Consider the following 7,913-nt stretch of genomic DNA (forward strand, 5'->3'; position numbering starts at 1 on the left):
GAGAGCTCCTTCACTGCTGTAAGCTCAGCTCTAGCAGGTAGGTCAGGTCTGTGCTTTCAGGCTTCACTGCCTTCCCAATGTGAGCATTCCATTTACAGCTTTAGTATTCTAGCCATAGCCAGAAAAAAATAAATCCTCTTTCTTTGCATAGGCTCCATAAATATTGTTTTCTCATCACAAAAGGTATCACATGCTCATTGCCAAAATAAATAAATAAATAAATAAAGTTTGGCAAATAAGCAAAGCAAAACACAAACTCTAAGAACACATGAAATCATTTATATTTCTGCAACCCAGGGGAAACTACATATTAATGTCATATCGCTGTACAAAATGAGCATCGTGCTGTGTATTCTGTTTTGTAACCTGATTTTTCTCATTTAACATTTCAAGATGAATTTTCCTTGTTAATAAACACTCATTTGAAATAGCACAAATGCTTTTCAAGAAGGAGTATTGTTAGCATAGAGACAATTTCTTTTTTTTGTCTGGTAAGAAGGTCTCTCTGTCCCCTCCTTTTTTTTTGGAGGCCAAACCTATTTGGCTAAAAAAATTTACCAGTTTGAGGATGCAACAAGTATCTCTTGTCAAGGTGATAGAGAGATTGGTGCAAAAAAGAATAACCAAAAAGTAAGATGGCAACATGTTTAACGTGGAGATGTAGCTTACCTTTTCTGTCCCAAAGATTGACTTTTTAAGGTACTCAGATATGTTCAGAACCTGAATGGTAGTGGTAGTGATTAAGGCAACAAGGTACCCATCATCTTCCTACTACCTCATCATCATCATCTCACCATCACCATCATCTTCACCATTATCAGCATCACTATCATAACCATCAATACCACTACCATTTTCTTCTCTCCTCCTCCACCTCTTTCTTCTTCCTCTCCTCCTTCTTCCTCCTTCCTTCCTTCCTTCCTTCCTTCCTTCCTTCCTTCCTTCCTTCCTTCCTTCCTTCCTTCCTTCCTTCCTCTCTCTCTTTCTTTCTCTTTCTTTCTTTCTTCTTTCTTTCTTTCTTTCTTTCTTTCTTTCTTTCTTTCTTTCTTTCTTTCTTTCTTTCTTTCTTTCCTTCTTTCTCCTCCTCCTCCTCCTCCTCCTCCTCCTTCTTCCTTCTCCTTCTTCTCCTTCATCATTTTTTATCATTATCATCAATATTCCCTTTTCAACTTCAATTTCTTAGAGATTTCAAAGTTATATGAATGTTGAGGCACAGGAGAGCTGAAGAGACAATTAAAAAAATTAGTGGAATATATTTAGGAGTTTTTCCTAAACTATTCTCCTCTCTAGGGCTGATTGAATTCTTGGATGTGGAAATATGACCTGTGAGATATTTCTGATATGAAAAGTTTTCTGTCAGTCCTATGAGTTTTTTAAAATAAATTTCCAAAATAATATCCATAAAAACAAGCCAAAGAGAGTGTTTTTTCCTAGTCATTTATATTTATCAAACTCACCCTTCTGCTTAATGCTGAAAGGTCAGGCTTTTAGGCAGAAATCTCACATGGAGTTCCCTGCATTATGTAGCAGTTTACCTGGCTAGATAATTTATATGGTTTTTAATTTCTTACAGAAATTGTATGGAATGCGTTCCAAATCATAATATACAAATGGATGTTTACATTTTCTCCTTCAAAGAGGGATGTAACCCCGAGAAAGATGTCAGAATACCACAGAGCAGACCCTAAGTAAGAGCACCTGGTGTCTCTAGCGGCTGAAATGATGTATTAATGAGTTCTCATTCTCAGTGACATTTTACCAGGAACCAATTAACCATAGTAATTACATCTCTTCCACTGCGTGCTCTGAAATGTGGAGTGCCCGGACGTTAGGTTGCTGTGTTTGCTGAATTGTTTTTTCTGTATGACAACAATTTAAACAAGTGTGAGTTGTTTATCATGTTCCCTTTACTTTCCTTTTTTTCTTTTTGTTTCTGTTTTTGTTTTTTGTTTATTTGAGATGGAGTCTCTCTCAGTCACCCAGGCTGGAGTGCAGTGATGCTATCTTGGCTCACTGCAACCTCAGGTCCCCAGGTTCAAGCAATTCTCCTGTCTCAGCCTCGTGAGTAGCTAGGAACAGGCACGCACCACCACGCCCAACTAATTTTTGTATTTTTGGTAGAGACTGGGGTTTTATCATGTTGGCTGGGCTGGCCTCAAACTCCTTACCTCAAGAGATTTGCCCGCCTCTCCTTCCCAAAGTGCTGGGGTTACAGGTGTGAGCCACTGTGCTTGACCCCCTTTACCTTCTAAGCATCTCAGCATAAAATAAAATTTTGCAAATAATCATTTTTATAATCACACAGAATACCGGTGCATGCAAATGGCCACAACCAATTACAACCAGAAAGCTGCATCATGGTGTGCTTTAAAAGGTGGCAGAAAATACATTGGGGAGAGAGTACCTAGTTAAGAATGGAGAGTTAGGCCGGGCGCGGTGGCTCAAGCCTGTAATCCCAGCACTTTGGGAGGCCGAGACGGGCGGATCACGAGGTCAGGAGATCGAGACCATCCTGGCTAATACGGTGAAACCCCGTCTCTACTAAAAAATACAAAAAAAAAAAAAAAAAAAAAAAAAAAAAAAAAAAAAAAAACAGCTGGGCGACGAGGCGGGCGCCTGTAGTCCCAGGCCACTCGGGAGGCTGAGACAGGAGAATGGCGTCAACCGGGGAGGCGGAGCTTGCAGTGAGCTGAGAGCCGGCCACTGCACTCCAGCCTGGGAGGCAGAGCAAGACTCCGTCTCAAAAAAAAAAAAAAAAAAAAAAAAAAAAGAATGGAGAGTTAAAGCTGTATGCTAAAAATCAGATTGCTTAGGAAATTAAAGACTGAGTAAGAGGTCCTGGACAATGGTCACTTCTAGATAATGAGGTGAGTGCTGTTAAATAGAAAACTTTCTTATTGTTTCAAAACTGTTCAAGATCTTCGTAAAATGCCACAGTTAAGTTTTCTAAAGTAAGGGACCTTTCTACGCTTCAACTCCTTTCCTGCAAAATGGGAAACGTGCCTCATAAGTTTGTTGTGAGGATAAGTTAATAAATGTAAAAGTACTTAGGATGGGGTCTGGTATATTGCAAATGCTCAGTAAATGCCTGTTGTTACTTTATTAAGTCTAGTAAACATAATTTGACACTCTAAAATTAGGAACTTACAGAGCTATGGTCTCCTTTTTAGAAAAGAGCACTATTGTTTTTGTAAAACATAATATATCATGGGTAAAAATTAAAACAGTATACTTCTTAGTGTTTTCAGGTTGTTATAGGAAAATATCATGCGGGCGCCTATAGTCCCAGCTACTCAGGAGGCTGAGGCAGGAGAATGACTTGAATCCGAGATCGCACCACTGCACTCCAGCCTGGGTGACAGAGCGAGACTCTGTCTCAAAAAAAAAAAAAAAAAAAAAACTGTGTTACTCATAAACAACAAATTTATTTCTCACAGTTCTGGAGGTTGCTATGTCCAAGATGAAGGCGCCAGCAGATTTGGCATCTAGTGAGGGCCCTTTCCCTGGTTCACAGGTGGTAGCTTCTCACTGTGTCCTCACACAGCGGAAGGGATGAGGCAGTTCCCTGGGGCCTCTTTTATAAGAACGTTAATCCCATTTATGAGGGCTCCACTCTTACGACCCAATCGCCTCCCAAAGGCCCCACCTCCTAATACCATAACCTTGGGAATTAGTATTCTCAAATAAAGAAGAAAAAGACACTAAAACTAGCTCAAGTCTGAAAAAGATAAGCACTGTTAAAATGCATTACAGAATCCTTTCAGCACCAATCTCTCTATAAATAAATATGGATATATCACAGATAGACCTAATTTCATCATGGATCATAATATATTCTGTAACTGATCTTTATCACTTACACAGCAAATATGTCCTAGATATTTTTTATGTTTAATATGACCTCCATCATCATTTTTAATGGCTGCATAATATTCTGGCAAGCATTTGAATCATACCCCAACTGTCTAATCCTCCAGCAACGAATATTTAGATTGCGTTCATCTTTTTTTGCTACAATAAAATTCCTTATATATGCCTCATGTTCCACTTAAGGATTTAATTCCTCATTGTAAATTCACAGATAAAAGATTTCTAAGTCAAATGGTTACACATTTTATATTTTAAATCATATTTTTGTTCTGTTCTTTTGAAAAGGTTAAACTAATTTGTACTCAACAAGGAAAAGATTTGCTAGACAGAGATAGGAGACGGATAGCAGAGAGGAAGGATATTTTAAGTGGAAGGAACAGTGTGAGAAAAAGCAGGGAGTTTGGGAAATACATACTTTCTTGGGAGAGTCTTCATTGTTTTAATTGAGCTTGATATTTTTCACTCAAGAACATCTTATGGAAACCTCTTCGTATAACTGATATTCATTCTTTTAAAAGGCGTGGTGTGGGTGAGCCCTAATCTATTCAGCCTTTTCACCACTATTAGTCATTCACTTTTTTAAACACCAGGTAACACCATCTCTCTCTCCTCCAGGATCAGTTGTTCCTTGTGTTCATCTACATCTTTTCCTCTTGTAGGGGACCCCAAGAACTTCCTTGGCAGACTGTTCAATTTTATTGGCAAATGTTTATCCAGCTTTATTCTGGAGTACGTATTTCTGTGGCTAGTTATTCTGAGTGCCGCATGTGGAACTACCCTCCGTGGCTGCTTTGGATTGTTACATGTAAAGCCTTGTTTCTTCTCTTGCTTCTCACTTCACTCTTTGTGCCTCCTTACCGAGTGTGGTAGACAGAATAATGACTCCCAAAGATATCTACATGCTAATCTCTGGAACCTGTAAATATGTTACTCTACAAGGCTAAAGGGACTTCACAAAGTATTATGTTAAGGATCTTGAGGAGATTTTCCTAGATTACCTGCGTGGACCCAATCTAATCACAAAGGTTCTTAAGGCAGCAAGGTCAGTCAGAAGAGATGTGGCAATGAACAAACAGGTAAGAGTGATGTGGCCACAAACCAAGGAATGTGGGTGGCTTTTAGAACTGGCAAAGGCATGGAAACAGATTTTTCTCTAGAGCCTCCAGAAGGAATGCAGGCTTTGATTTTAGTGTTGGGGTCTCATTTTAGACTTCTGAACTCCAAAATTGTTAGAAAATAAATTGGCCTGGTTTTAAGCCACTGAATTTGTGGTAATTTGTTACAACGGTAATAGGAAACTAACACGGCAAGTCATGGAAAAATTGTGCAAAGGTGAAGGGAGGATTGGCTCCCATCCCCACAGCGTTTTTCCTCAGCATACTCTGTGCTGTGGCTTCCTCCATCTCATTATCAACAAGGACACTCCCTTCTCCTTTTCACCCTCTGGAAGGCTGCACACACGTGTTCTCGGTCAGTGATCCACCCTTCCTATTCTTAGTGCTCCTATGAGCTTGTTCTCTTTTCTATCTTTTTATCATCACACAGTAAATTTGAGGAAGGATGAGAGTTTCTCTTCATATTAGTGATATCAGAATGTCTCAAAAAGTCTCATTATTTTTGGCTGGGCACAGCGGCTCATGCCTATAATCCCCACACTTTGGGAGGCCGAGGAAGGAGGATCAACTGAGGTCAGGAGTTTGAGACCAGCTTGGCCAACATGGTGAAACCTTGTCTCTACTGAAAATACGAAAATTAGCTGGGCATGCTGGCACATGACTATAATCCAATCCCAGCTACTCCAGAGGCTGAGGCAGGAGTATCACTTGAACCTGGGAGGCGGAGGTTGCAGTGAGCCGAGATCGTGCCACTGCACTCTAGCCTGGGTGACAGAGCGAGACTCCATCTCAGGGAAAAAAAAAAAAAAAAAAAAAAAAAAAAAGTCTTGGTATTTTAAAGTCACAGTTGACAAAGATGGCCCATCACAAGTAATGCTTCTGGCTTTCCCTCAGCCTCCCGGAAGGCTCACATTAGCCCAACACAGGCATTTGTAAGACAGCTGGTAGAGATTAGCAGTGCAGACTGCAAATTGTGCAAAGATTTTCTTCATAGAAAGATAACAGAAATGAAACAGCAACCTTGGCGTTATAAGCTTCAGTCTCCTATCCACTGTACCAGTTGTGCAGCCATCTGATGCGGATTCCGGCCAAATCCTGCCTCACTCTTGGCCCTGGGCATGGCCCTATAGTCTTGCAATGAGAGAAACATTGTTTTTCTCTAGGAATCTCTGGGAAGAGAGTGGAAAGCTGAGCAGGCCTGCATGGGAGCCCACATTGCAGAGCAGTGACTGACTGCTGGGTCTTGGTCTGCTCTGTGACTGCAGGTGGGGACCTTATTTCCTTGTTATGGCTCCTTACTTGATTACTGGGCTCTGCTCTCACACTTCTGCAAGTTCTGAAGCTTTATTGTGCTCCATAGAGAGGAGCAGTGCATCCAGTGGATTGGCAGTCTTGGCTTTAATGAGACAAACATTGACTTCCTCCCTAGCCTGGACATAGTCCACAAAACACAGACTTTTTTTTTTTTTTTTTTTTTTTTAAAACAATCATATCTGCGACTTGGAAGGCGAAAACACCAACTTTAATCATTTCATTGTTTGACTAGTGCTACTCTATGAGAAAGTGTCCAGGTTGTAAAAGTCAGATAGATCAGATAGTCAGATAGATCTGAGACTAAAATTCAGCACTGCTGCTTTCTAGCCATGTCATTACGGGATTAAATTGCCGTAAGTCTCAGAGAATTTTTCCTTTCCATTACAGAGGTGGATAATATCTATGTCATAGGCCTGCTGTGAAGATTAAGTGAAATAATGAGCATGAAGTTGTTAGCACAGGAATGTTCGTTGCCTTGTCTTCCTCTACGGTAAGAACCAGCAGTTGTATTTGGAGTTGCTAGCAAGAGCCGACAGTTATCACATACTTTTTATATTGTGTACTCTTTTCTCATTACGAACATTAAAAAATGTAAGCTTATATAGGTAATTTGAAAAAAAAACCAGCAAATATGATAAATGAAACTCAATCTCACTCTCTAGAGGTAACTACTATTAGCGTTTTGGTATTTTTTCTACTTTTTTTATAAACAGTGATGGAGCAATTACTTATTTTGCATGTAAAACTGTAACCTGCTTTTCTCCCTTAATGTCACATTGACACTCATCTTGAGAGAGGCCTTCCCCTCTCATCAGCCGTGGAAAGGAGTCACATTCTTTGTATCGAGACTTGTTAGAATTGGGTATAAGCAAGGTTAGACTGGTGGTTGTGGGGTGGGATAAACCAGAGCCAGGAGGTAATTTGGCCCCTAAAAGGCACCATTTTGGGAGTATGAAATGTGGCACGTTCTGCGGTTTGTGCAACCCTACTAAGTAATTATTTTCATGTTTTAAGTTGTCATGTTTAGGCTGTGAGAAGTTCCATAAAGCAGTTTCCCCTGAGCTGCTTGGACTTTACCCTAGATGGGCAGAAGACACCATCCCCTGAGCTAAGTCGTACCCACCAAATGTCCTACTGCCTGATACCTCCTCATAGACTTTGCAGAGAATACATCAGTTGGTCCTATCTAAATAAACCACAGTTTCTATAAGATGCATGGACCAGAGCACTCTTTTCCATCAAGCTTCCTCCCAGGCCTCTGCAATAGCACAAGGGCCCAGCATGTGATTAGGAGTGTGGGACTATGAGAGACAGGGTCCAGTGACTCATGGTTAGTCACTAGAAAAAAACCATTTAGAAACCATAGTCTGCCAGAGAATCCATACTGGGCCTGAAAGGACTGTCTGAGGATCTTCTGAAATTTTGTGTACTGATGTTTTCCTAGGAAAAGGGTACAAAGATTTCGTAAGATTTATAAGGAGGTCTATGCCCTCTCCCTAATTATTAAGAGCTATTGATCTCAAAGAAAGGGTAGAGTGCATGTTCTTTAGGCAGTCATCCAGGAAAAATGATTTCTTATCGTTGAGCTTCAGATAAGGATCAAAGAACAGACAA

This window comes from Rhinopithecus roxellana, chromosome 14 (genome assembly GCF_007565055.1).
Source record: "Rhinopithecus roxellana isolate Shanxi Qingling chromosome 14, ASM756505v1, whole genome shotgun sequence".
NCBI lineage: Eukaryota > Metazoa > Chordata > Mammalia > Primates > Cercopithecidae > Rhinopithecus > Rhinopithecus roxellana.